Source organism: Bubalus kerabau, chromosome 16 (genome assembly GCF_029407905.1).
Source record: "Bubalus kerabau isolate K-KA32 ecotype Philippines breed swamp buffalo chromosome 16, PCC_UOA_SB_1v2, whole genome shotgun sequence".
NCBI classification, from domain to species: Eukaryota; Metazoa; Chordata; class Mammalia; order Artiodactyla; family Bovidae; genus Bubalus; species Bubalus kerabau.
In genome coordinates, this window is record NC_073639.1 from 72,276,325 (window position 1) to 72,302,237 (window position 25,913).

Here is a 25,913-nt window from a genome sequence, read left to right on the forward strand (position 1 = left end):
CTGCTACCGGTCTGATGTTTTCCTCTCTCCTTCCTCCTCCTCCTCCTGGGCCCCCTCCCCCGGACTCCCCCGCCCCCACCCGTGCTCCCCCCCGAGGGGTGCGCCGTACCTTTGTGGTTCTTCTGCAGCTGCTGGACTTTGATGGGGACATGCTTGCTGCCTCTATACTCGCTTCCCGTAGCAACCGGCTCTTTGAAGATGACCTCTTGCTGTTTGCCTGTTGTCTCTTGTGTTGGATTATAGATGAGAGATTTACCAGGCTGAGGGTAGGGGCCTGCTGTTAGCACATTTCTTTCAGGGCTCCCAGGGTCCCTCAGCCTGTGCTTTCTCTTTCCAGAATATGAGGTCTGGGGGTGGTTGGGGAGGGGAGGGGACATTCGTGCTGAACTGAACATACTTTTGAGTGTGTAGGATTGCCCTGGTGGTGAGATAATTTGGAAATAGATGCTGCACCAGTTCCTTACTGAAGTTACTGGGTTTCCTTTTCATTTTTATCATAGTGAGATTAGCCTCATGGGAGGGGGAGGGCGCTCGTTCCCCTCCCACCCTGCTCCCTGTCAGTGTTTGTATGTTGGCACTAAACCTGCCTCCTGATATAATCTGAGCTCTGGGCATCACCAGAGTGTCTGAATCTCCACACACTTGAACACCGTGTTTTCCCCCCGAAGTGTCAAGTTGCCTCTTTCTTTAAAGGCTTAGAATCCCCTCACACGTGGCCCTTGTCCGGCGTGGACAGCCCCTTACGTGCTGTGCACGTTTCCGTTGAGCCCTGTGGCTGCTCCGTGGAGAGAACGAGGCCGGACAGCAAGGATTTCGAAAGAACCCTGGATTAAAACAAAAACTGGCCTTATTTATTGATTTATTTTTAACGTACCTGAATGGCAAAGGCCAATATAATGGTAGAACCCATTTTAGTAAAAGGTATGAGAAAATAGCTGTTTTTATGCACTGCTGGTAGGAGGGTGGTTTGTAGCAGCAGCACGTGTATCTAGAGGCTTACAAATATTCTGACTCCTTGACTCAGCAGTTTTTCTTCTAGGAATTTATCCTAAAAAGAAAAATCAGAGGTGCCTAACAAGATTTTCATGTGAGGATGTTCGCTAGTATGTTACTTAGGATAAAAACTGCCAATAATGAGAATATGTAACAATCAAGAGCTGGGTCAGTGATAGTACTTTTGTTCATATAGTCCAGTTCCATGCATACCTTAAAATTGCTTGAGAGTATTTAATGTTGAGGGAAAAGGCTCGTAAGTGAAAAAAAGCAGAATATAATAACACAGTGGGCTTCCCAGGTGGCTCAGTAGTAAAGAATCCACCTGCCAATGCAGGAGACACGAGTTCGATCCCTGGGTCAGGAAGATCCCCTGGAGAAGGAAATGGCAACCCATTCCAGTACTTTTGCCTGGGAAATCCCATGGACAGTGGAGCCTGGCGGGCTACACAGTCCATGGGATCTCAAAGAGTTGGACACCACTGAGCAACTAACACACACACTTTCACATACTTTCTAAAGCTAACTATTTTTAAAATACATAAACCAAGATAATGCATCTGTTCTTTTGTTGTTGTTGTCATTAGAATGTGCTCATGAGGTTTTTTTTTTTTTCTTTTAATTAACATCACCATCATTCTCTGTGAGAGCAATGGCTTTGCAGCTTTAAGAAGTTGCAGTTTTATCCAAAAGGAAGTTCTGTCCCTTAGCAGGAATTCAATAAGGTAATATATCATCTTTTGTAATCATGCAACGACGCCTGACTTCAAAGTGACTTGCTAATTTATGGGCATTGGTGTTTGGATTGGTTGTTTTTGGCAGAGTCCAGGTAGACTGTCCATTTGCTAGAGGTGTATGAATGAGAGTGTGCTTTCGGGGCCTTTTCTGTTTGTTAGCGGTTGAAAGCACTAGTTATGGACTCTGCTTTTATTAGGACATGTTTGTGATTTGGAGGGAAGAAGAAGTGTTCGCAGGTGATGGTTTTATGAGCAGGTTATTTAGGGGAATCAGAGTGGCGGGAGAGGGTTTTGAGGACTTTAAGGTGAGTTTCATTTGTGTTTGGCAGTAGCAGATGATGGTGGCCGAAGGTAGCAAGGTCTGTTCGGTCTATTGAGGTGAACTTGACTATGAGGTTGGTTTACTCATCATAGCTGTGCTATGAGCCTTATACTTCTTCAACCGTCTCTGTCACCAGTTACTTGGGAAACTCATAAAGCTGGGAGGAAGAGAAAGAGAGCAGTCAGTTCTTGAGAAGGTGTTGAGAGTGAAGTCTAGAATGCTGGAATATGAATAAAACTGGTTTCTCTTGGGTTCCTCTTGTGTGAGGGACTAGTGAAGTTTGGGTTGGCTCTCCTAAAAGGGCTTAGTTTTTTAACACTCCCTTCTATTTTGCACCCTTTAAATAGGGACATGTGGGAATCTACAGGTGTCTAGACGGAGTTTTAATTAGTATCCTGTTTTTAACCGTATATGACTGAGTAATGTTGCATTGTATGAACACCACATTTTGATTGTCCATTCATCAGCTGGTGATCATTTGGGTTTCCACTCTTTGGTTATTATAAACAATGCTGCTGTGAACAGTCATGTCCAAGTCTCTGTGTGAACCTGTTTTCTCTTCTCTTTGGTGTAAGCCTGGCAGTGGTATCGCTAGGTCACGTGGGAACTCTGTGTCTCATGTTTTCAGGAACTCCCAGACTACTTTCCAAATGCTTGTACCATTTACATTCTTATCAGCAGTGTGTGAGGGTTCCAATTTCTCTGTCCTCATCAACAGTTGTTATTGTCTGTTTTGTTCTTTTGGTTATAGTCTTCCTAGTAGGTATGTTCTTTTTTTATGGTAAGACTCCTTAATGCTAGGTATTAAGGAACACAAAGAGATTTTCTTTATGAGATTTGTATTGCCGTTGTTCAGTCGCTTAGTTAAGTCCAGCTTTTTGTGACCCCATTGTCTGTAGCATGCCAGGCTCCTCTGTCTTCCACTGTCTCCCAGGGTTTGCTCACATTTTTGACTGTTGAGTCGGTGATGCCATCTAACCATCTCATCCTCTGCTGCCCCCTTCTCCTTTTGCCCTCAGTCTTCCCCAGCATCAGGGTCTTCTCCGGCGAGTCAGCTCCTCACATCAGGTGGCCAAAGTATTGGAGCTTCAGCTTCAGCATCAGTCCTTCCAGTGAGTATTCAGGGTTGATTTCCTTTAGGATTAAGTGGCTTGATCTCCTTGCTGTCCAAGGGACTCTCAAGAATCTTCTTTAGCATCGAAAGTTCTATGATGCTATAGGTCCAAAGCATCAATTCTTTGGTGCTCAACCTTCTTTATGGTCCAACTCACATATCCGTACATGACTACTGGAAAAAAAGCCATAGCTTTGACTAGACTGATCTTTGGTGAAGTGATGTCTCTGCTGTTTAACACACTGCCTAGTTTTGTCATATCTTCCTCTGAGCGTTTTTTAAACCTACTGATATTTGCCAGATAAGAAATTAAAACAGAAACTTTAAAAATATACTTTAAAATAATAACAAGCCCATTACATGTTAACATAACTAACATTTTTTATGAAACAATTGTATTTTGGAGATACAGTGAGAAGAATGGTCTGGTTTTGTATTTTCGTAAATCTCTGGTGTCTGGCTTCATACTATCTGATAGTTGGATTCTCACACCTACTTCTGTACCCAGTCTGTTTTGATATGCTTTGATTGAAGTATATGAAGAAAATCTGGCCTTACTCAGATATGTAGTTGGAAAACAGAGGAGTACTTTCTTAGCTTCTCAAGGTAATTGTGGATATTCTTTGATACTGTATCAATACTCAAGAAGAGGTAGTTTCTTGAAGGTATAAAGTGGAACCTGAAACCATATCGATGAACTCTTCCTGCTCTGCTCTGTTTAAATCCACTGGTCTCACTTGTTCTTTGAAGGGATCTGTTACTAATGAATGATTTTGTATTATCATGCGCTGGTCATTTAGAACATACTGATTCACTGAGTCACTCAGCTCTTTCAAATGCGGACACATTTCATCATACAGTATTTAAAAAATCACCTTTGTTACTGTCCTCATTCTTCTCAGTAGGAAAGCCTTGAAGTAGTTCTGGGATTCTGTCAAGCTCATGGTGGTAGATACAAATTTCCCCAACTTCTGATTTTGCTTGGAAGCTCAAATTTTATCATTGGCAACAAATATTATCAATTGTTTTTCTTGAAGTGGCAGGCTCATTTCATTCATTTCTGAGAAAATGTCTGCCCTGTACCTGTCCGTATAACTGTATGTTTTAAGTAAAAAATTTTAGGTAAAAATGCCGTCCCATTAAGAAGTGACTAGATGAGCTTGCACGTCATAGTCACGTGGTATTGTATGACTTTATCATGAGGCGACCATGTGCTTTGGTATGCAACAGACGTGCTTTGGGCAAACGTCTCATTTTTTCACACAGAATATTAAAAAGTATGTACTTAGGAGTTGAGGGCTTCCCTGGTGGCTCAGCTGGTAAAGAATCCGCCTGCAATGCAGAAGACCTGGGCTCAATCCCTGGGTTGGGAAGAGTCCCCTGGAGGAGGAAATGGCAACCCACTCCAGTATTCTTGCGTGGAGAATTCCATAGTCCATGGGGTCACAGAGTCGGACATGACCGAGCAACTTTCACTTCACTGGGAGTTGAACGCTAATAAAAAAATTTTTAGGTTAAATAAAAATAGCTTTTATTCATCAGTGTTTTTAATCAGTATTGCTTCATTAACATTCTTCTTTATTTCTTTGTTTTTAAATTTTGGTTGTGCCACGTGGCATGAGGGATCTTAGTTCCCAAACCAGGGATCAAACCTCTGCCCCTGCATTGGAAGTGCAGAGTCCTAACCACTGCACCGCCAGGGAATTCCTGCATCAACCTTCTTAAGGAAACTGTTTTTTTTCCGACTGCAAGTGCATAGTAATCAGGAGTGCGGTCTGGCACCACTGCCTTGATTCCCGCGACACTCTTTTCCCACTGTTGCATTTACACCATCAGTGCGTGTGCTGCGCAGTGTAAGAGGCAAATGCTGCCTTAGTATCGTTACAGAAATAGTTGTGCACTTTCAGGTTCTCTGAAAAGGTTTAAGGACCCCTCACTCCCGCAACCATCTCCCGATTTGGGCTTCCCTGGTGGCTCAGACGGTAAAGAATCTGCCTGCCAATGCAGGAGACCCAGGTTCCATCCCTGGGCTGGGAAGATTCTCTGGAGAAGGAAATGACAGTCCACTCCAGTGTTCTTGCCTGGAGAATTCCATGGAAAGAGGAGCCTGGCGAACTACAATCGACAGGGTTGAAAAGAGTTGGACACTACCAAGCGACCAACACAAACCCTGCCCCTAAACTACCCCCCCAGGAGCTTGTAGACTGGACTTTCAGAACCCATGGGCTAGATGGGATTTAATGGAAATTGGAATTAAATTGTTTTGAAGGCACTTGGCTGTCTGGTGAGGCTTCCCAGGTGGCTCACTGGTAAAGAATCTGCCTGCAATGCAGGAGATGCAGGAGACACAGGTTTGATCCCTGGGTTGGGAAGGTATCCCCTGGAGGAGGAAATGGCAACCCACTCCAGTATTCTTGCCTGGAAAATTCCATGGACAGAGGAGCCTGGTGAGCTACAGTCCGTGAGGTCACGACAGAGCATGAATATCTATTGCTGCTTTCTTCTCTGACGGTTGTGCCTCTCTGGCGTCACATGTTAGCAGACACTTGCCTGATGATAGTGGCTGTGTGTTCGCGTGTGTATTATACACCTTGTGGTTGGACATTCTTCCCAGTCGTCAGCAATATTCAGAATCACAAAGCCGTTACCAATGAGGTCCTTTTAAAAATAATATGCCTTCCGCCTTTTTTTTTCTTCCAAGGAAAGGACCCTCTTCATTGCCCGTCTTTGCCAAATGCAGTGTTTCCTCATTTCGTGCTTTGAGTTTGAGAAAGCAGGGTCCCCTTAGGGCCTCCTTCCACGCGTCTTGTTTCTCAGGACACTCCTTCCTCTGAAAACCCCAAATGGGTGTCTAGCTCAAGCCCGGGCCAGTGGCTGGCAGTGACCCGATCCTCGCCACGTAAATCCTCCCTGAATGGCAGGAGGCTCAAACTTAGCAGTTCACGGAATTGTAAGGTGAGCCCCGTTTCCCAGCCAATTATGACTCGATCTAAAGCCATAGCTAGGCCATTAATGTATTTTGGGCCTCGTCCTCTTTTATATCTTGCCAAACTCGGAGAGTCTACTGTATAGCTACTGGCAACAGGCCTCTGCCAAAACAGTCTGTGAATGTATCATTTTACACCTCATTTTTTCCTGTTTCCCCCTGTGATGGCACCTTGCCTGTGTTTCTCTCCCACATCTTTCCACCCACTTAAAAAAAAAATTATCCATTTAATTTACTCCTGCACTGTAATACAGACTTGTGGGTTCTGTAGTTACTTATTGTGAAAGAGATGTTAAAGAAAAGAAAATGCTTATTTTTTATAGGGCCCTTCCTTTCTCACCTACCCGTGGTTCTCCAAGAGTCTTCTTATGGGTGGAATTACATTCCCCCACCCCAAAAATCACATGTCAAGTTTTTAACCCCCAGTACCTCAGACTGTGACCTTCCGGGGAGATGGATTCCTTACAGAGGTAATCAAGTTAAAAGGAGATTATTCAGGTGGGCCCTGATCAAATATGACTAGTGTCCTTATAATATGGAGAGATTTGGACACAGACGCGAACAGAGGGAGAACACGGAGATGGGAACCCGTGACGGGCCGGTGACCCTGCAAACCATGGAGTGCCAGAGGCCGCCAGCAGTGCCCCCGCAAGCCAGGGGAGAGGCGGGGACAGACTCAGCCTCAGACACCGCACTCTCTGACCGCCGCCCTCCGGGACAGCGGGACAGTGCGCGGGTGTTGAGGCCGCTGAGTCTGTGGCATTTGTCGGGGCAGCCCCAGGACACGGAGACCGGCTGCACGGCTGACCACACTGTCTCAGGACCCTGTGGTTCTGTCGTTCACCTTGGGCCTTTGCGCCACAGGTCATACCACGGGCGGTCTCCCCGTGTCGCCTCCCCTCCCCACCCCCTCCCCGGGAGGGTCATGCTCAGAGCCAGGCTCCCTGAGCACTCCCGCTGGTGAGGTCTCCCGGAAGGATGGAGTGGGGCGGGACTGCACCCCGAGGCAGGCAACTCGAGGCCTCTGCCTCCATCCCTTCCCCTGCCCGGCCTCCTCTTGCCCCCAGTCTTGCCAAGCCAGAGTGGGTATCTTCTTTGCCGCAAGTGCTTCCTCCCCGGGACCCTCCCGTGGGTTCCTGCTGCCGGCCGCCTGTGTGCGCCGTACTGGGAGGAGCGGTGGCCAAGAAAAGCAAGCTGCTGGGGGTGCTCCAGGGCCCCGCAACTCTCCTCTCTCGTGGTAGCTTGGTTCTTGGCAGGATGTCCTTGTAAAACTTTTATGAAGATGTTGTCGTGCTCGCATTGGAGGTTGCAAATCGCTGTTAAGTTGGCTAAGTCCCGTGTCCCCCAGGAATGTGGGACGCTAAGGAAATGCCTCCGGGCCCTCCCTTCTGGACGGGCACTTCTCAGCGGCAGCTGCCTGCTCCGAAAGTTGAACTGGATGGATGGATTAAGGGCCATCAGCTAGGCCTTTGTTTAAAAATATTTAAAATATGTTTGAACCTCCCTTTTATCAACAAAGAGCCGTTCCTTTCAGCAGAGAGAAGTTTTTCATTTCCATGTGTTTTTTTTTTTGTTGTTTTTTTTTGCGATTTTTGTTTGGTCCTTTTGTATATTCGTGACTTTGGGAAAGTGTTCCCATTCACGTTTTTGAAAGCTGAGCACAAAAGGCGCTACATAATGTCCTATTTTGCTTAAGGGAAAAGAGCAGTTTACTTCTATTAAGAATATAATGTTTATGAAGATAATCTTCTGGGGCTCGAGATAATTTTTTCTGGTGCTGTTGGCTGGCGATTTAGGGGGAAAAAAAAGAACATGTTTGAGAACGTGCGTATTTATAACTTCTCTGGAATTAGGAGTCCGTGGAGGTATATCATTAATGAGAATGAGCTCTGCAAGTTACAAAGAAATAAAAATAAAAGAGGTTCCTAATGTCAGGGGACCATGCCGTTCTTAGAATGAGGAGTCTTTAACCTGCCCAGAGTCCCTGACCATTAAGGTATTTTGAGTTAAATGTCAGAATAAAGCATTTTCCTAAAATAAGATCCAGGTTTCCCCTTGCCTTCCTCCGTGATGATCACAGTTTTGTGTATCAGGTTTCTGCTTCACTTCAGATCTTCTCTGGGCATCTGCCCAGAGTTATTAGAAACCCGAGCTCCCTTCTCTCTATACATGCAGGAAGGGCCAGCGTGTTGCACAACCCCAGGGGCCCCATTCATCTGAGAGCAGATGAGACCAGCGTGTGAAGGGTGCTGGCTGGAGCCGGGCCGCGTGTGCAGGTGGCGACAGGAAAGGCAGGGCGGGTGGGGGTCCCTGCTCTGGGGGTCATGTATTATGTAATCACATTTAGACCCTGGGCATAAACCCTGATACTCTATGCCCTTGATGAACCAAATCATTCATCTGGAGAAATATCTGGCCAACCCTGACTTATGGCCCTTGCCCTCCCGCCACGAGCTTAGCCACAGCTTGATGGGGGTGAGGCCACAGCCTGTGAAAGATCAACCTGGAGAATCGTCAATTGTCTCTCCAGGTTGCTTTGAACCTGCTTGCGGGCCAGTCCTGCAGTTGAGGAAAGGAACGTACTTGCATTTCTCCTTTTTATACGTTTCTCCTCCAGTATCCCTTCACGTGCTCCAGTGGATTCTGGAGACCGAAATCTGAGCCTCAAAACGGAGTTTGAAGAAGACGAAGAGGGCTTTAGGTAAACATTCTAGAATATTCCAAAAGTTTCGGGGTTTGGATTGAGGTTAGGGACACACTGCCCAAGACTGAGGTTCCATTCTGTCCTGAAAGGAATTGGCTCCAGTCAGTCACGTGCCAGCTGTTAATCAGACATTTAACAAATGGCTCGTGCAGCTCTTAGGTTGAATCCTTTGAACTTGCCATTTTTGTTAAGTCAGGAATGGTTGCATATCCACGGTTTCCCATGGTCCTACCCAGAGTTCTCTGGGGAAGCTCAGAAGAGCAGGGAGCTGGGACCCACATGCCTGGTGCTGGGCTGGGCTCTGCACTGTGTGTGTGTATGTGTGTCTGAGTGTGTGTGAGAGAGAGAGTGACATTGGGCAGGTCACCAGCCCCCTCGTGCTGCAGTTCACTGCTAACAGGCATGATGCGGTACCTTGTCGTGGGTTTTTTTTTTAACTATTAAAAAAATTTTTTTTTGAAAGATTTATTTATTTTTGGCTCTGTTGGGTCTTCATTGCCACATGGGCTTTTTCTCTAGTTGCGTTGAGTAGGGACTACTCTCCAGCTGTGGTTCCCGGGCTTCTCATTGTGGTGGCTTCTCATGCTGGGGAGCACAGACTCCAGGGCATGTGGGCTCAGGAGTCGTGGCTCCCGAGTTCTAGAGCAGGCTCAGTAGTCATGGCTCATGGGCTTGGTTGCTCAGGTGGGATCTTCTTAGACCAGGGATCAAACCCATGTCCCCTGTATTGGTGCGTAGATTCTCAACCACTGGACCACCAGGGAAGCCCGTGGAGTTGTTTTCTAGATGAAATATGTTCAGTTCTGTAAAGCCCCTGGAGCGGGCGTGGCTCATGGCTTGCTCTGTGCACTCTTGTTGTATGACGTGGTTATTCTCGTAACACCTTCACAGTTCCTCCCATACCTGCAAGCCATGGTTATTTATTTGAAAATTTTCTTTAAAGTGACTGTAATTCTAAAAACTGAAATAACTTACCTTGTTGATTTTTAGAGGCTTTCCTTTTTGGTATCATATCATCTCTGACACTGGAATGTCTCAAAACCCATGGTGTGTCCTAGGTTAATTTTTTCCTTGCCGCGTTTGGTTGATGGTATCTGAGCTTTGGTGAAAAAATGGTATTTTTGAAAGGAGATTTTTATCAAGAATTTGTGCTAGTTAACTTTTTCTAACCCATGCTAAATCGAACATATGTGTGTTGTTTTCAAAAGTCCGCCTGGGTACCACCTTGAATCCTCTGTGGTTTTACTTGAGGGCTGGTCGATAGGACTTCCAGTACTAAACACGGGTGGGAAACCGACAGTAAGCCATTCTCCTGTTTGCCCCCCTCCACCCCCCAGCCCGATGGCCCACTGAGGTCCTGTCCGCTGGGCAGGGTGGGGTGCAAAGGGTTCTCTCCGTCTCTGAGACAGGGACGCCCACCTGGTGGACCAGTTGGCCCACCTGGCCGATGGTCGGTGGCTCTGCCTGTCATTGGAGCACATTGAATACCACAGAGATGGTCAGAGACAGGGATGTCTGGCTTGGCCTGCAGTGCCTTCAAGTAGTGGGCGTGTTCTTCACAGGCTGCTTCCTGGGACGGAAGTGGGCTTGTCAAGTGCTGTGCGAGGCCTGCCCTGAAATACAAGGGACCAGACAGGTGTGTAGAGCAGGTAAGGTAGGGAGGGGTGATGGGTCATTCCTGCCAACACCTGTAGGTCTTCCTATTATGCAGAAGTGTCTGATGAGATATTTTCGATTTTCTCAGCAGCCTTTCATTTCTGTTTCCTTGATTTTCTTTCTTTTTTTAGCAGCAGTGTCTTTCACGGGATGAAATCCCGAGCTTCCTAGAAACAAAGGGATCTCCCGACTCTTTGCTCCTTCCCTTCTCTGGGGCTGGACCAAGCAAGGAGCAGGAGCACGGGGAATTTGGGGAAGCCGGTTCTGCCTTTGCTCCTCCAGGAAGAGAGGCGTGTCTGCAGAGCCAGAGCCTGCCTCTCAGTCCTTTGAAGTCACCTGCTCTGCTGGAGACAGTTTCCCCACTAGCTTTGAGCCTCGAGCTGAGCAAAAAGGAAAAAAAAAATCACTTAATTGCCCAAAGCAGTACGTGAGGTGCGTGTGGAGGGCTTCACGCATTCCTGCCTTAACTTTATCTGCCAGAGAGCTGAGAAAGCCTTTTCTTAGACTCATGCCTTCTTAGGGGCACGCCTGCTTTTTAGACCCCTGGGCGTTGAAGGCCTCCTGTAGTGGTGTGGAGGGGACGGGGGTCTCCATCCCTTCAGGGCTGGGGGATAAATAGTCCCCAGAGGGCTTTGGAATCAGGCGGGGTCAGTTCTGGAGGAAAAATTGGGCCTAAAAGCCACTACTGCTTTTCACTCCAAATTGTCTTTAGCCCTCAGGGGGCTCAGCCGCTAAGTGGGGTCCAGCAGCACAGAGAGTGCTGAGGGGCACCTCCCTCTCCCAGCACATCTTGATTTGTTAAGAAGGAAAATTTGAATCAGATCTAGAAAGGTAATACTGGACAGACCACAGGGCGTTTTGTTCAAGACTGTCTGCATGTGGAAGAGAATTGTAGAGCAGTGTAGATTTATGTTAGCGTCTTTTTTTTTTTTTAAGGTTTATTATTTTTTGGCTGTGCTGGGTCTTCGTTGCTGCACTCAGGCTTTCTCTAGTCGCAGCGATCGGGGACTGCTGTCTGGTCGCGGTGCGTGGACTCCTCGCTGCGGTGGCTTCTCTTGTTGTGGCGCACAGGCTCTAGGCGCTCAGGCTTCAGTGCTCGTGGCGCACAGGCTTAGTTGCTCTGAGGCACATGGGATCTTCCTGGACCACGGATCGACCAGTGTCCCTTGCCTTGCAAGGCGGATTCTTAACCTCTGGGCCACTGGGAAAGCCCAGTGTCTTTGGTTTAGGACACCTGGTGTACGACGTCACTGTGGTTTGGAGCCAGAGCAGTGCTTTCCAAATTCCGTCTCTGTCGAGGGGCTGGGGTCCTGCTCTGGTGGCACCGGATAAGGCTCAGTCACAGGATTGCAAGCCGAGGATCGTCATCCAGAGCCCCTCCAGCAGGGGGACATCCTTGGTGTGACTCTTCACCGTACCACTCCCAGCACCTGTCACAGTGCCTGACCCCCAGAGGATGCTCAATAAACTTATTGACCAGGTTTATAAACTTACAGATTGCTTTCTGATGGGATAATAACTAGCTCACTGTTTCTGAGACCTTGTTCATCACGTTGCATCTAGTAATATTATCAATATACTACCTCCCCGAGATTGCACCCATTCAAGAGGTGGGAACAAGTTTATTCTCCATCTGGGAGTGTGGAGAACTTTGAGGGGGAAGAAGGATGCTTCAAAAAGCGAGTGACGCTTCTGTCCATTTGTTAATAAGAGCCGAGATTACTAGTCACCTACCAGCAACTGTGTGAGTGCTTACTAGGCAGGCCAGTAGATCAGTCATTGATTGATTTGAAGATGGATAAAAGTTGGTTTTACCTTTGTCTCCCTCAGATCCAGAAAACAACTGAAAAGTCATGTATTTTTCCCTGTTGGGGAAGGTATATGACCCAGGGACTCAGGGGCCTTGTTGGTGGAAGGGGCTCAGAGTGGCTGGTTTGCCCGTGGGTCCAGCAGCCCCCCTGTCTCTTTGGACATGTCATCTCCTGAGCACAGGCCCCTTCTCTTGCACAGGGCCGTAAATCTACAGCGAAGGAGCGGATATGACCTGCACTGAAGTGTGTAAAGACCGTGTACCCGGAAGTGGTTGCTGCCCACAGGGGCAGAGGATGAGAGAGTGGCCCTGGTGGCCACAGAGACTCCAGGAGCCTCGGGCTGGGGACCGGCTGCATTTGGTCCTCCTGCCCTCCGTGGGTGCCGACTCCTCCAGTTTCCTTCATTTGGCCCATTTCCCAGTTTGGCTTCTCTCTCAGCTCTAGGTAAACAAGTTGACTGTGTTCAAAACCGAGTGCCTTGCATCTGGTACATTTTGTCCTTGCATCTTATAGCAAGGACTAAACGGAACCGGGGTCATCAGCAGGGAAGCATGCAGCCTCGAGGGAAGGCCGGGCCCTGGAGGAGGGCGCCCTTTCTGGTCCGGAAGTCCTCACCGTCACAAGCGCTCCGGAAGGTTACCTTTTGGACCTCACCGTCCCATCCTTCCCAAGGGAAGCCGAGTTGCTTCTCAAGCTCATCTTAAGACCAAGGGGTGAGAATCCCAGTTTTGTTGAAAATAATTAGACCTCAGAAACAAGAAAATACAGGCTGGTCTTCCTGGAGGAAGAAGCAGGCTCAGTTTACACAAGCCTCTGACCCAGCAGCTCTCTGACTCCCACATGGAAAGTGACCCCTGAGCCTTGGAACCAGGCATCTTGGTGGGCACTCGCCCTTGGACTGCCACACCCCCTGGCTGCTGCCACCTGCCCCGCTCCCCCACCCCACCCAGGGCAGCAGGACAGTTCACGAGGGAGATAAACCTCTGTTCCCAGTGGACTTCTTGTAAATTAAGGTTATGCTCTTCTATGGATAAAAAGATGCCCATTCGCCAAGGCACATGTTTGCATCTAGAAGTAATGGCATCCTATTACCATATACAATTGCGACTTTTGTAAATAACAATAATTGTCAAATAGTGGCCATTGTCGGAGAAGGCAATGGCACCCCACTCCAGTACTCTTGCCTGGAAAATCCCGTGGGCGGAGGAGCCTGGTGGGCTGCAGTCCATGGGGTCGCTAAGAGTCAGACACGACTGAGCGACTTCACTTTCACCTTTCACTTTCATACATTGGAGAAGGAAATAGCAACCTACTCCAGTGTTCTTGCCTGGAGAATCCCAGGTACGGGAGCCTGGTGGGCTGCTGTCTCTGGGGTCGCACAAAGTTGGAAACGACTGAAGTGACTTAGCAGCAGCAGCAGCGGCCATTGTTACACCGTTCTTCCCACTACTTCTTGGGAGCATTGAGTTATGATTCTTGTCATGTAGTCAGTTTCAGATAGAAAGTGAGAAGCCTAAGTCGAATTATCCTGCTTGTCTACCCTTGACCTGTTTTCTTTGGCATAGGCAAGTAATTTTCAAAGCTGACTCAGAAGTTCACCTTCATGAGCATCATGCTAAAATCCCTAAGTCTGTGGCCCAGTCCCGGAGATTCTGGTTGGGGTTATGTGTATGGCTGGACTTGGCATTCTTTGTGTGTTTACCGTCCCTTCTTTGTGGTTAAAATTTGCATGGAATGAGATGTGCAGATCTTAAGTATACCACCCGGTGGCCCCTTGCGGAACTCAGCCTTTGTCTCTTCGGTCAAGATAAGGAACAACGTGACCACCAGCCCAGAAGGTTCCCTCGTGCCCGTTCCCAGTCAGTCCCCACCGGACTGCTCACCTCACAGTGCCTAGGGCTTCTTGTCAATAGTGGCCAAGAACTGCTGGTGATTTCTGAGCTACCTCACCGCGTTGGAAGTCTGATCCATCAGGAAGGGTTGGGTATTGGAGTTCCCATCTGAAGTCAAGGCTCTTGGATTCTGTGGATCTTGGATCCTATTGATAGGATCTATACACTATATATGTGTGTGTGTGTGACCCTGCTGTGTCTTCGTTGCTGTGCGGGCGTTCCCTGGCTGCAGTGCTAAGCAGGTGCTATGCTTCGTTGCAGTGTGCAGGTCTTTCATTGCAGTGGCTTCTCTTGTTGCAGAGCGCGGGCTCTAGTAGATGTGGTGCATGGGTTTAATTGCTCTGCAGCATTTGGGATCTTCCCTGACCAGGAATTGAACCTGTGTCCCCTGTATTGGCAGACAGATTCTTAACCACTAGACCACCAGGGAAGTCTGACAGGGACTGTATTTTAAAAAGACCTATTTTGGGCAACTTTCTTAGGAGTTACAAGCTGCCCGTGGGTCTGCCTTGCTGCTCCCTTCTGAAATCAGGGTGTTTTCAGTTCCGGATGTGGAGTCTCTGTTGTTGTTCAGACTTTTAGATCTTTGGGCCTATTTCAACAAAATACCATGGACTGGGCAGCTTATAAGGAACAGCTTATTTCTCACTTTTCTGGAGGCTGCAATTCTGAGATCTGGGTGCCAGCATAGTTGGTGAGGGACCTCTCCTGGGCTTCAGACTTCAGACACTGCATCCTCACAGGGCAGAAGAGGCCAGAGAGTTCTCTGGAGCCTCGTTCACAAGGCACTGATGCCATACCTGAAGTAAGCACCCCCTAGAGGCCCCACCCACTTAATACCATCACCTTTGGAGGCTAAGACTGCAACAGAGGAATTCTGCAGGGACACAAGAATTCAGATCATAGCAGTGCCCATCGCCTACCAGGCTCTTGTGGGCTCCAGCCCCTTCATGGCTCAGTCGTATCCAACTCTTTGTGACCCCAAGGACTGTAGCCTGCCAGGCTCCTCTATCCGTGGAATTCTCCAGGCAAGAGTACTGGAGTGGGTTGCCATCTCCTCTAGAGGATCTTCCTGATCCAGAGATTAAACCTGAGTCTCCTGCATTCAGGCAGATTCTTTACCATCTGAACCCCCAGGGGAGCCCCTGATACTCTTAGGTGCTCATTACCTTACCTTTCGTACAGCTCTGTGAATTAGATGGGGCAGGTGGTTAAATCCTATGTATTGTTGAGAAATTGAGGTCCAGAAAGAAAAAAATGATTTTTTTTGCCCAAGACTACCCAGGGAGATCACCGGCAGCCTGAGCCCTGCCTTTTGCTCCCGAGTTTCCTGTGTCACCTGACCTCCCACTGGTCTCTGACCCCAGAACACCTTCACTGCTGGTTCCCCGTGGTGTTTTGTTTTATTCTGCACTGCATGGTGCTGCCCAAACAAAATCTCTTAACCACAGCATTTCCCCTGTAAGCCTGCGGCGTCCAACACATTTCTTTATCTTCTAGATTTGAGCCAATCCTGACTTTTAAGCTAATTGAGAAGGACAGGGTAAAGAGTATCTCTAGACTTTTTTTTCCCCTCTCTTGAGATCATAGGGAAATATTAGATTTCAGAGTCTAAAGTTAACATGACAGTCACTAGCCAGGTGTGGCTCCTTGAATTTGAATTCATTAAGATTAAGTAAAACTTAAAGTGTGGTTCCCCCGGTTTCCACGGCCTCATGTGACTCATGGCTCCCGTGGTGGCGGTGCAGAAACAGAGCATCCCCTTCACTGCGGAAGGTGCTGCCAGACGGCCCTGGCCTAAAGCCGCAGCCTCCACTGAAGGACTTCCGTGGCCTCTGACCTTACGTGGAGGCTCCGGACGCAGAGGGTGTGATGTAGTTGTCTGTGGCACTGACGTGTGTTCAGGCCGCCTTCGAACAGTCTCCGGTTCAGCTCCCTAAAAGACACAAGCGGTTGCTCGTTTTTCCCAGAGAGGGACGACCTCTGTCTCTAGTCATGGTTCTGAAATGTTACCAGTGCTCCTCGGGTCAGGCAGCCTCCCACGACAGAATCCAGAACCAGTGTCCGTCAGCCATGGATCCAGCCAGCCGCAGATGGAAAGTGTTCGGTTGGGAAGCAAAATTCCAGAAAGTCCCAAAACGCAGGAAGTCCCAAAACGCAGAAACTGGATTTGCTTCATGCTGGTGACTTTTTAGCGTTTACATTGTATTTACAACTGTTGACATTGTGTTGAATGTTATAATTAATCTAGAGATGATATAAAGTGAACAGAAGGATGAGCGTATGTGCTGTGCTCAGTCATTTCAGTCATGTCTGACTCTTTGTACCCCTTTGGACTGCAGCCCTTCAGGCTCCTCTGTCCACGGGATTTCCCAGGCAAGAATACTGGTGTGGGTTCCCATGCCCTCCTCCAGATGATCTTCCCGACCTAGGAATCAAACCTGGGTCTCTTACATCTCCGGCACTGGCAGGCAGGTTCTCTACCACTAGCGCCGCCTGTATAGATCATATGCAAATATGCACCATTTCCTATAAGGGACTTGAGCATCCTTGGATTTTGGTATGCAGGAGAATGGGGGGTGGGGGGGTGGCATTCTGGAACCAGTTGCCGTGGATACTGATGGACGACTGTATTATCTTCTATCCCATGTTTACATGTGGTCACACTGCATGTGCTGTTAGTGGTGCATAGTGACACAGTGGTGTGTGCATGGATGAACGCATGTGGGTGAAGGCATAGCCTGTGTTGGGAGAGGTGTGGGGGGGTGGATGAGCTGCCACATCGCTGCCCCTACCCTTAAGAATTTCACTGTTACCGGTCTCTGACTGGAATTTGGTTTGTGCATTCTTTGGGTTTGTAAGAATAAAAGCCTGAATGCAGAGTTACAGGTAAGGGACTGCTCTTAGTTCCTGTGTGTCAGATGTAAAGTTATTCTACGCACACTGGCTGGTAGCGGGAAAGTCCTTTTGGAAGAGCAAAGTAGAGAGGGCTCTTGTGGCTCAGCGCGTACACTGCCTCTGATGGGATGGTGAGACACCCAAAGGGCCCCGCTCTCGGCTTCAGGCTCTATTCCACCAAGATTAGGGTTTACAAAGCCCGAAGCGCCAAATCCACACTCGTAATCTAAAAAAGACATCGTCTCGTATTGGTTTTCCTGGTCCGATTCTAAGCTAGAGCTGAATCAGAGAAGGAACGTTTTCTTCCTCCTCTCCCAGGTCATCACGTGTTTATGAATGAACAGCCTATTTACGTAACCGAGTGTCGGCACTGAGACGCTTGTGACGTTTGGTTGGGGTGGAGCGCTCCATGGTGGAGTTGCTGACTCTTTTTAGAATGTTGTCTTTGTTTTTTGCCCTGAATTCAGCAATTTCCTTAAAAACGAACCAACAAACTTTTACTTAAAGTATTTATATACCATAAAGTATCATTTAAAGGTAAAATGTAGGAAGTTTTGATAGATGTAGACATTGTGAAACCAACACCACAACCAATGTTTTCATTACCCCTGAACATGTCTTGTCCCTTGGCCGCCCATCCCTTTTCCTCTGGCCCAGCCCCAGAGAATCCCTGGTCTGCTTTCTGTCACTACAGATAAGCTTCTATTTTCTAGAATTTTGCGTTAATGGAAACAAGCATGATGTGCCCTTTCTGGGGGGAGGGGAGGAAGGCTGGGTTGCTTTATTCGGTGTGTTGATTTTGAGGTTCATCTGTCTTATAGCACCCATCCGTGTTTTGTAACTCTTTATGGCTGGGTAATATTCCATTGTGTGTACACACCAGATCTTATTTATTCATTTACTTTGTTGATGGACGCTGGGTTATTTCCACTTTCTGGCTTTTGCAAGCAAATCTGCTATGACTATTTGAGTACAAGATTTGTGTGGACAAATGTTTTCATTTCTCTTGTGTAAATGCCCAGGGGTAGAATGGCTGGGTCACCTGGTAGGTCTGTGTCTTATTTTATAAGAAGCTGCCAAACTGCTTTTCCACTGTGACTGTGCCACTTTGCCTTCCAGAAAGCAGTGCATGAGAGTTCCCATTGCTCTACATCATCACCATCCCTTCATATTACCAGTCTTTTCATTTCAGCCCTCCTACTGGGTGTGTAGCAGTGTATCTTGTGTTGATGTTGCATTTCTCTGATGGCTAATGATGCTGAGCATCTTTTCGTGCGCTTATTTGCCACCCTTGTCTCTTCCTTTGGGGAGTCTTTATTCAAATCCTCTCCCTATTTTTAATTGGATTGTTTGTGTTTTTATTATGGAGTTTTAAGAGTTCTTTATATGTTCTGGATAATAGTCCTCAGTCTTCTTTTGAGTCTTACACTCATTTTTGTATCTTTGTAGTAAGACAAGGCCCAGCTTTCGTTTTAGTGTTCAGAACTGAACTCCTTCCAAAACAGACCTGTTCTGTCACTCTCTTTCATCTCAGGCAATAGCATTTCTATCCTTGGGGCCCTTCCTGACTACTGTCTCTCTCCCCTACCCACATCCAATCCATCGACAATTTCTTCTGCTCTACCTTCAGATTATATTCAGAACCCAACCGGTTTCACCACGTCTGCCCTGTTCTCACCCGCCGTCTTCTCTCCTCTGGGTTCTCAGAGGAGCCTCCTAGCTGGTGTCCCTTCATCTCCGCTCCCACTTCCTGCCGCTCTCCCCACCCATCTTTCCCCAAATGTAGCAGCTAGAGCAACCCTGTTAAAACCCAAGCCCAGCCCTCTTGCTGCTCTGTTGAGAATTTCACATCTACTTAGGAGGGCCGGTAAAGCCCTCACCTTTCTGCCTCGTTCCATCGGCCCTTGCTCACTCTGTTCTTCAGACACTGCAGACTTGCCTCAGGCTTCTTGCACTTGTGGTTGTTCCCTCTCTTCTGGGATAATTTTCTTCCTCCAGGCATGACTCTCGCCCTTAACCTCCTTTAAGTCTTTGTTTAAATATTCACCTTCTGCTCAGTGTTTGTTTAATTTGGAGTTGCTTTCCTTCTCCCACCCCCCCCACCCCGCCCCTAGTTCCAAACACCAAATATAAAAAGAAAATTAAAGATGCAATTATGCTCAAAAACAAGACAGACATATCTGTGAAAAACACACAACCAAATAAAAAGCATTGGCCTTTTTATGCTGAAGCCACAGCCCCGCTCCGCTGGGAGTCTGGAAGTAGGTTGTGTAGCTGGGAGCCCCGCTCTGCTGCGGCAGAGGGAACTAAAAGTAGCCCACGAGCCAGACTCACTGCTGAAAACAAGGTCTGGGCTGGCCGCTCTGGCTGTGGAAGGAAGCTAAAAACATCCAAGACAATTACTGCTCAGGGTGAAGTCTAGGGCACTGGGAAGAAGCAGACACAAGCCTGCGGCCCACTCGAGGGCCAGCATCACCTGGAGGCGTGACTGAGGTTGCCTGCATTACTGTGTGCTAAGAGTCCTGACCTGTCAACATGAGGCGGGTCCTGGGAGAAGTGACCACACGGCTGTGGGGGAGGGCTGGTGCAGAAGAGACCCACCCCACCCCCACCCCCACCTTACTCCACTCCACCTCCTGCTGACTAACTCTGACCGTGGGGACTTGCAAACCAAAGTTCCAGTACATCTGAAGTACTAAAGATAGACAGCCAAATCAACACTGAGAGATTAATTTGTTCAGGGTTACATGAAAACAGAGCAATCCGATACTGGCTGTAAAATGCATGTTTAGAATTATCAGAGACGGAAGAAAGTACAGCTATAAGAAAACAGGAAACACAACAGGCAGAAAGGAAGTATTAATAGGTAGGTATGAAAAAAAAGTGCAAATGCCAGAAATGAAAAATAAGAACGAAATTTAAATCTTAATGAATGAAGCCCCATACTGGACAAACATACAGATAGGATTAGTGAATTGGAAGATATGCAGAATGCCGAAGAGGTGGAGTAAAAATGTTTCGATAGAGTAGTTGGGTCACATGTAGGGAGGACCTGAGCCTCAACCAGATCTGATAGGTGCCCTTGAGGAAGAGAGACAGACTAGTGGCAGACAAGTGCTATTCAGAGAGGAAGCCTGAGAATTTTCCAGAGGCAAAACAAGATACAAGTTTTCAGAATGAAACACACCCAGTGCTTTGCTTTAACAAGGTGAATTAAAATAAACCCACAAGTCCACACCTGGACATGTACAGTACAATAGCCCAATGTGGGCATAAAGCAAAAATCTCCCAAACTACCAAAAGAGAGAAGACTGCTAACCTGTGAAGGAGTGGCAGTTTTTGTTTGATTGGTTTTTGTTTTAAAAACTACATTTTTATTTTACTTTATTTATTTATTTGGCTGCACAGTGTGGCATATGGAATCTTAGTTCTTCAAACCAAGCAGGGATTGAACTCACGTCCCCTGATTGGAAGCTGGCCCTCCAGGGAAGTCCAGTCCCAGGAGTGGCAGTTTTCAGGTGGTGCTTTTTTCTGCAGACATTCTACTCCGTCTCAAGCCTTGATCCTAAGTGCTAAGGCAGGAGGTTGCTGCTTAAGTCCTTAAGCAGCCACAGATTTTGTCTTGTTGAGCATTAAGCGGACCTGCGTCTGAGTAGCCACACTCTTGGTTTTGTTCAGTCACTCAGTCGTGTCCGACTCTTTGGGACCCCATGGACTGCACCACACCAGGCTTCCCCGTCCTTCACCATCTCCCGGAGCTTGCTCAAACTCATGTCCATTGAGTCGGTGATACCATCCAACCATCTCGTCCTCTGTCATCCCCTTCTCCTCCTGCCTTCAATCTTTCCCAGCATTAGGGTCTTTTCCAGTGACTCAGCTCCTCACATCAAGTGGCCAAAGTATTGGAGTTTCAGCTTCAGCATCAGTCCTTCCAATGAATATTCAGGACTGATTTCCTTTAGGATTGACTGATTTGATCTTGCAGTCTCAGGGACTCTCAAGCATCTTCTCCAACACCATAGTTCAAAAGCATCAATTCTTCAGCGCTCAGCCTTCTTTATGGTCCAACTCACACATCCATACATGACTACTGGAAAAAAAGCCATAGCTTTGACTAGATGGACCTTTGTTGGCAAAGTAATGTCTCTGCTTTTTAATATGCTGTCTAGGTTTGTCATAGCTTTTCTTCCAAGGAGCAAGCATCTTTTAATTTCATGGCTGCAGTCACCATCTGCAGGCCACCCCCTGCTACCCACCACATCCGAAGATGTACAAGCCGGGGTGTTTCTTGCTATGTTTTATAGATGCAGAAGCTCGAAGACCCGAGGGGCTGAATGACAATGACCTGTTCAAGGCCACGGCTGTAGGAGACCGAGGTGAGGCTGCTGCCCGGAGCCTGTGCTCTGTCCACCTTTCCTCAAGGTGGGAAATCGGATAAGCAGGCTTCCCGGGTGATCTGGAGTTGTTTGGTGCTAGAACCAAGCCAGGTTCTCTCAATGGGCTCCTGCATCGTGGGGAAGGTGATGGGAAGACGGGCGGGTTGTCCTCCTATGCTGACACATAGACTGAAGTCCTGCTGCACTCCTGCTTCTTTGGCCCCCTCCCAATTTAAAACATGACTTGTTTCTTTATTAACATGTTTCTGGACCTAGTTGGTACACTTATGATTTGCTATTGTGTGTTACTTTTTTCTTCAGGTTAGAAAAATTGATACAGATTGGTAGTTTTCTTCCTGCCTAGGTACTTTTTTGGTACCTGTTGAATTTCAGAGGTTTAATTTATTTTCACATTTTCCCCCGTCATTTAGACAAGGACCTAGGAGCTTTGCAGAGGTAGGAATTAGGTTTTTACCAGTCAGAACATTGGGAGAAGTATCTGAAAGTAGACAGGAGACATACTAGGAAGATTACTGATTTATGGAGAGAGTGGACTGTGCTTGATATGGGGGTGCGGTGGGTAGATTTCTTATGTAACAAAGTCATCCGGTTTATGCTTTCTTTTTTTTTCTTTTCAATTGGCGTATAATTGTTGGTTTCTGCTGTACAGTGAAGTGAATCAGCTATATATGTATACATATATCCCCTCCCTTTCGGACCTCCCTCCGACCCCACCCATTATGCTTTCTCAAGAAATAAAGGGATTGAGATGTAAAACAGTATATCAGATAATGTGGCCACCGTCATGAATTTGGCATTTTTATTTCCGTGGCTGCTTCTGTCTTAAATGGGTCTGGTGTTCAGCTGGATGATTGCATATTCCCGGATTTGGAACTTTGGTTTGTGGAGGCAGAGGGTCATGAAGCCTTCTTCACTGGGGAACCTATTTGCTTCTCCTCTGCCACCCCTCAGAGTGGATGATGCCTCACTTCTAGAGTCCTTTGTCACCCACATCCCTGTCGACCCTTCTCCTTTCTCTCACTGTTTGTTTAAACTCAAGGTCAACCAAATAACTACAGTATCAGGATAGGAACCATTCTTAGCACTTGAGTTGGAGGAAACATGTTCATTTTCTTTTCAGCACCAAGAAGGTAATATGAATGGGGTTGTATTTTATGTCTACTGTGGCAGGGGAGTAAAGGCTACCTGGGTTTAAATCTCAGCTGTACCACTGACTTGGGCGTGACCTTGAACGAATCACTGAACCCTTCTGTCTCGATTTCCTTATCTAAAAAACGGGAATACTAAGAATACCTAACTCAAGGTTGCTAGGATCAAGTGAATTATTACCTGTAAAACTGGAAAACCGGTGCCCAGAACACAGCAAGCCCACGATAAGTGTTGGCAGCTGTTATAATCCACCACTCTGGAAGTTGAACGTGTGTTATCTCTGATCTTCACAACAAACTTATAATGTTAGTTGACCCAACTGAATAAAGACGCTTGAAGGCAGAGGCCCACGTATAGACTTTTGTATCAGTTTTACACACACACAACATAGCCTTGCCTTCGCTTTGAAATACTGGTCTCCTGGGTTTGGTAGCCTTGAAATTAAACCCTGCAAAAACCGGTCCATGAGTCTGATACTCAGGAACAGAGTCCTTGAAGACTCCAGGAGCTTATCCCCACGCCCCTCCCCAGCCTGGCCCAGGTCACTTCCCTCAGGTCCTAAATGTTGAAGGGTAAGGGTGGTAACATGAAGCAAGGGGTCTCAAAACCCCCAAATCCAGGGGACCTTCATTTAATTGTTTTGTTTATTTTTGGCTATGCTGGGTCTTCTTTGCTGCAGGCGGGCTTCCTCTGGCTGTAGCTACTCTTTGTAGTGAGGTGGCTTCTCTCATTGCCAAGCACAGGCTCTAGGTATGCCAGCTCCGTAGTTGTGGCCCACGGGCTTACTGGCACATGGACTCTTCCCAGACCAGGGATCGAACCCGTGTCTCCTGCATTGGCAGGTGGATTCTTTTCCACTGAGCCACCAGGGAGATCCTAGAGGGCCTTTTAAACCATCCGTCTCTGGCATCAAATGCTGGGCGCCCTGCTGAAGGTTCAAGGTGCCCTGTTGTTGAGGAGCAGGGTTTAAGGACTGGAGTTAACAAGGCTGGCCAGGCAGTGCTGACCCAGCCTAGGTCGTGACCTCCGTGGTGCACTCTTAGAGTGAGAACTTTAATAGCAGACGTAATAAAGCTTAGGTGTCATAATGAGGTGAGGAAAGGGCAGAGGGCTGTCCTAGCTTCTGCTTATAATGCCTGAGACCCAGTGGTGTCTGCAGGGGGCCTGGAACAGAGCTCAGACACCATCTCATTAATCCACCCCAAACCCCCACGGGGTGAGCAGGGGGCAGGCGTTCCCCTAGCTATCGGGCGCGAACAGAGCCCTCATGCCACTCGCCCAGGGTCGTCCAGGGTGGGAAAGCGCAGCGTATGATTTATTGCTTTTATTGTGTGGTCTCCTCTCCTCCCTATCCTCCCACCCCTGTTATTAACAGACTAACACAGAACAGTTTTAATCAGGCGATTTTCATCCAGTGTCCCTTTCTGAAGGCTCCAGTCTGGAAACTCACCAGTGCAATTCCAGAGAGGCGGGACGGGAAGGGGTGAACCCGGGGCCTGTGGGTGAAGCTAGTGAGTCCTCGAGGGCCCCAAGGCACCCATCCCCTCCCTGCAGGCTCTTGCCCCCCACCCCGTTCTGGATCCATCACTGGGGTCCTGCTTTCCTGTGACAGTTTCTCGCTTGAGTCCGTGGTCGGGCACAGGGAACGGGGGTGGTTGTGCTTCCGCCCCACTCTCCCGTTGTCCCTCTTCCTAGAGACCCCACCCTCTTAGACACTGTGCCTCGATACACACCCCTCACCCCCAGCCCCGGGATCCTAATTTGTCAATGGCTCCTGCTGTCTAACTCAGGAGATGCAGACCCTGTCCCTACTTTACGCCCGAGGAAATGACCTCCAGGACTGCATTCTCTTCAACACGCCATACCATTGCTCTTAATTAGAGTCCTGCCCTATTTTTTTTCTCTTCTAACTTTCCCTTTATTTGCATAGCTCTTTCATCACAGCTTTGTCGAGATATAATTTACACACCACACAGTTCACTGTATAAAGGATAGGGTTCAGTGGTTCTTAGTATATTCGCAGAGCTGCAGAGTGTCACCACAATCCATATTAGAACATTCAAATCATATCAAAAAAGAAACCCTGTACCTTGTAGGTCCTACTTCCCCAGCCTCTCACTCCTCAACCCTCCAGCCTTACACAACCACAACTCTCTTTTCTGTATTTACAGAATTCCCTGTGCCGGACTTTCGTATGAATAGAGCAATATAAGATGTGGACTTTTGTGACTGGTCTCTTTGACTCGGCTTAATATTTTCAAGGTCCACCCGTGTTGTAGCATGTATCAGGATTCTGTTCCTTGGTAGAGCCAAGTGATATGCCCTTGTGTGAGTGTGCCATGCTTTGCTTACCCATTCACCTGCTGATGGGCATTTGGGTTGTTTCCACCTTTTTGGTGCAATAACGAATAATGTTACCATAAACTTCCAGGTGCAAGTGTTTGTGTGGATGTATGTTTTCATATCTGCTGGTTATGTAGCTAGGAGTGGAATTGCCAGGTCCGATGGTAACTGTTTGCAAAATTATTGTCCTGTCTTCACAGTTCCCAAAGCAGTGAATGGAGGTTCTAATTTTTCCACCTGGTAGGCAACACTTGTTATTTTCTTTCTGACTACAGGCATCTTAGAGGGTATGGGGGCTTCCCTAGTGGCTCAGACAGTAAAGAATCCACCTGAAATGTGGGAGATCTGGGTTTGAACCCTGGGTTGGGAAGACCTCCTGGAGAAGGAAACAGCTACCCACTCAGTATTCTTACCTGGAGAATCCTCATGGACAAAAGAGCCTGGTGGGCTACAGTCCATGGGGTGGCAAAGAGTCAGACAAGACTGAGTGACTAAGCACAGCCCAGCACCAAGGGTATGAAGTGGTAGCTCATTGTGGTTTTGATTTGCATTTCCTTGATGGCTAATGATGTTGAGCAACTTTTCATGTGCTTATTTGCATTTGCTTTTTCTTTTTTTTTTTGGAGAAATATCTATTTAGATCCCTTGCCCATTTTTTAATTAGATAATTTGTCCTTTCGTTACTGAGTGGTACGGATGTTCCCGCGTTTTAGTCCATTATCAGATATGTGATTTGTATGTGTTTTCTTCCATCCTGTGGGTTGTCTCTGCACACTCTTGAGGGTGTCCTTTCCATGTGTCACTAGTGCCGTTGATCTGTTTTTTCTCTGGTTGCTCGTGCTTCTGGTGTCAAGTGTGTTGCCCTACTGGCCACCTGCCGGGACACGGGCCCACTGCAGCCCTAACCTCAG

The 25,913-nt window shown here is 47.6% G+C and overlaps 1 protein-coding gene across 2 annotated transcripts in view; it reads left to right on the plus strand.

The window, feature by feature from the left end:
• The window catches only part of ZNRF3 (zinc and ring finger 3), a 146,395-nt gene that overhangs the window by 48,450 nt on the left and 72,032 nt on the right, over window positions 1-25,913 (plus strand). The window contains exon 1 of one of the 2 annotated variants that reach the window (XM_055549400.1): window positions 21,301-21,489. The exons of the other annotated variant lie outside the window; for it this stretch is intronic. The gene's annotated coding sequence lies outside the window, so the exon portion shown is untranslated. Of the gene's footprint in view, window positions 1-21,300; window positions 21,490-25,913 lie in introns of those variants that run through there. 2 annotated transcript variants of the gene reach the window in all.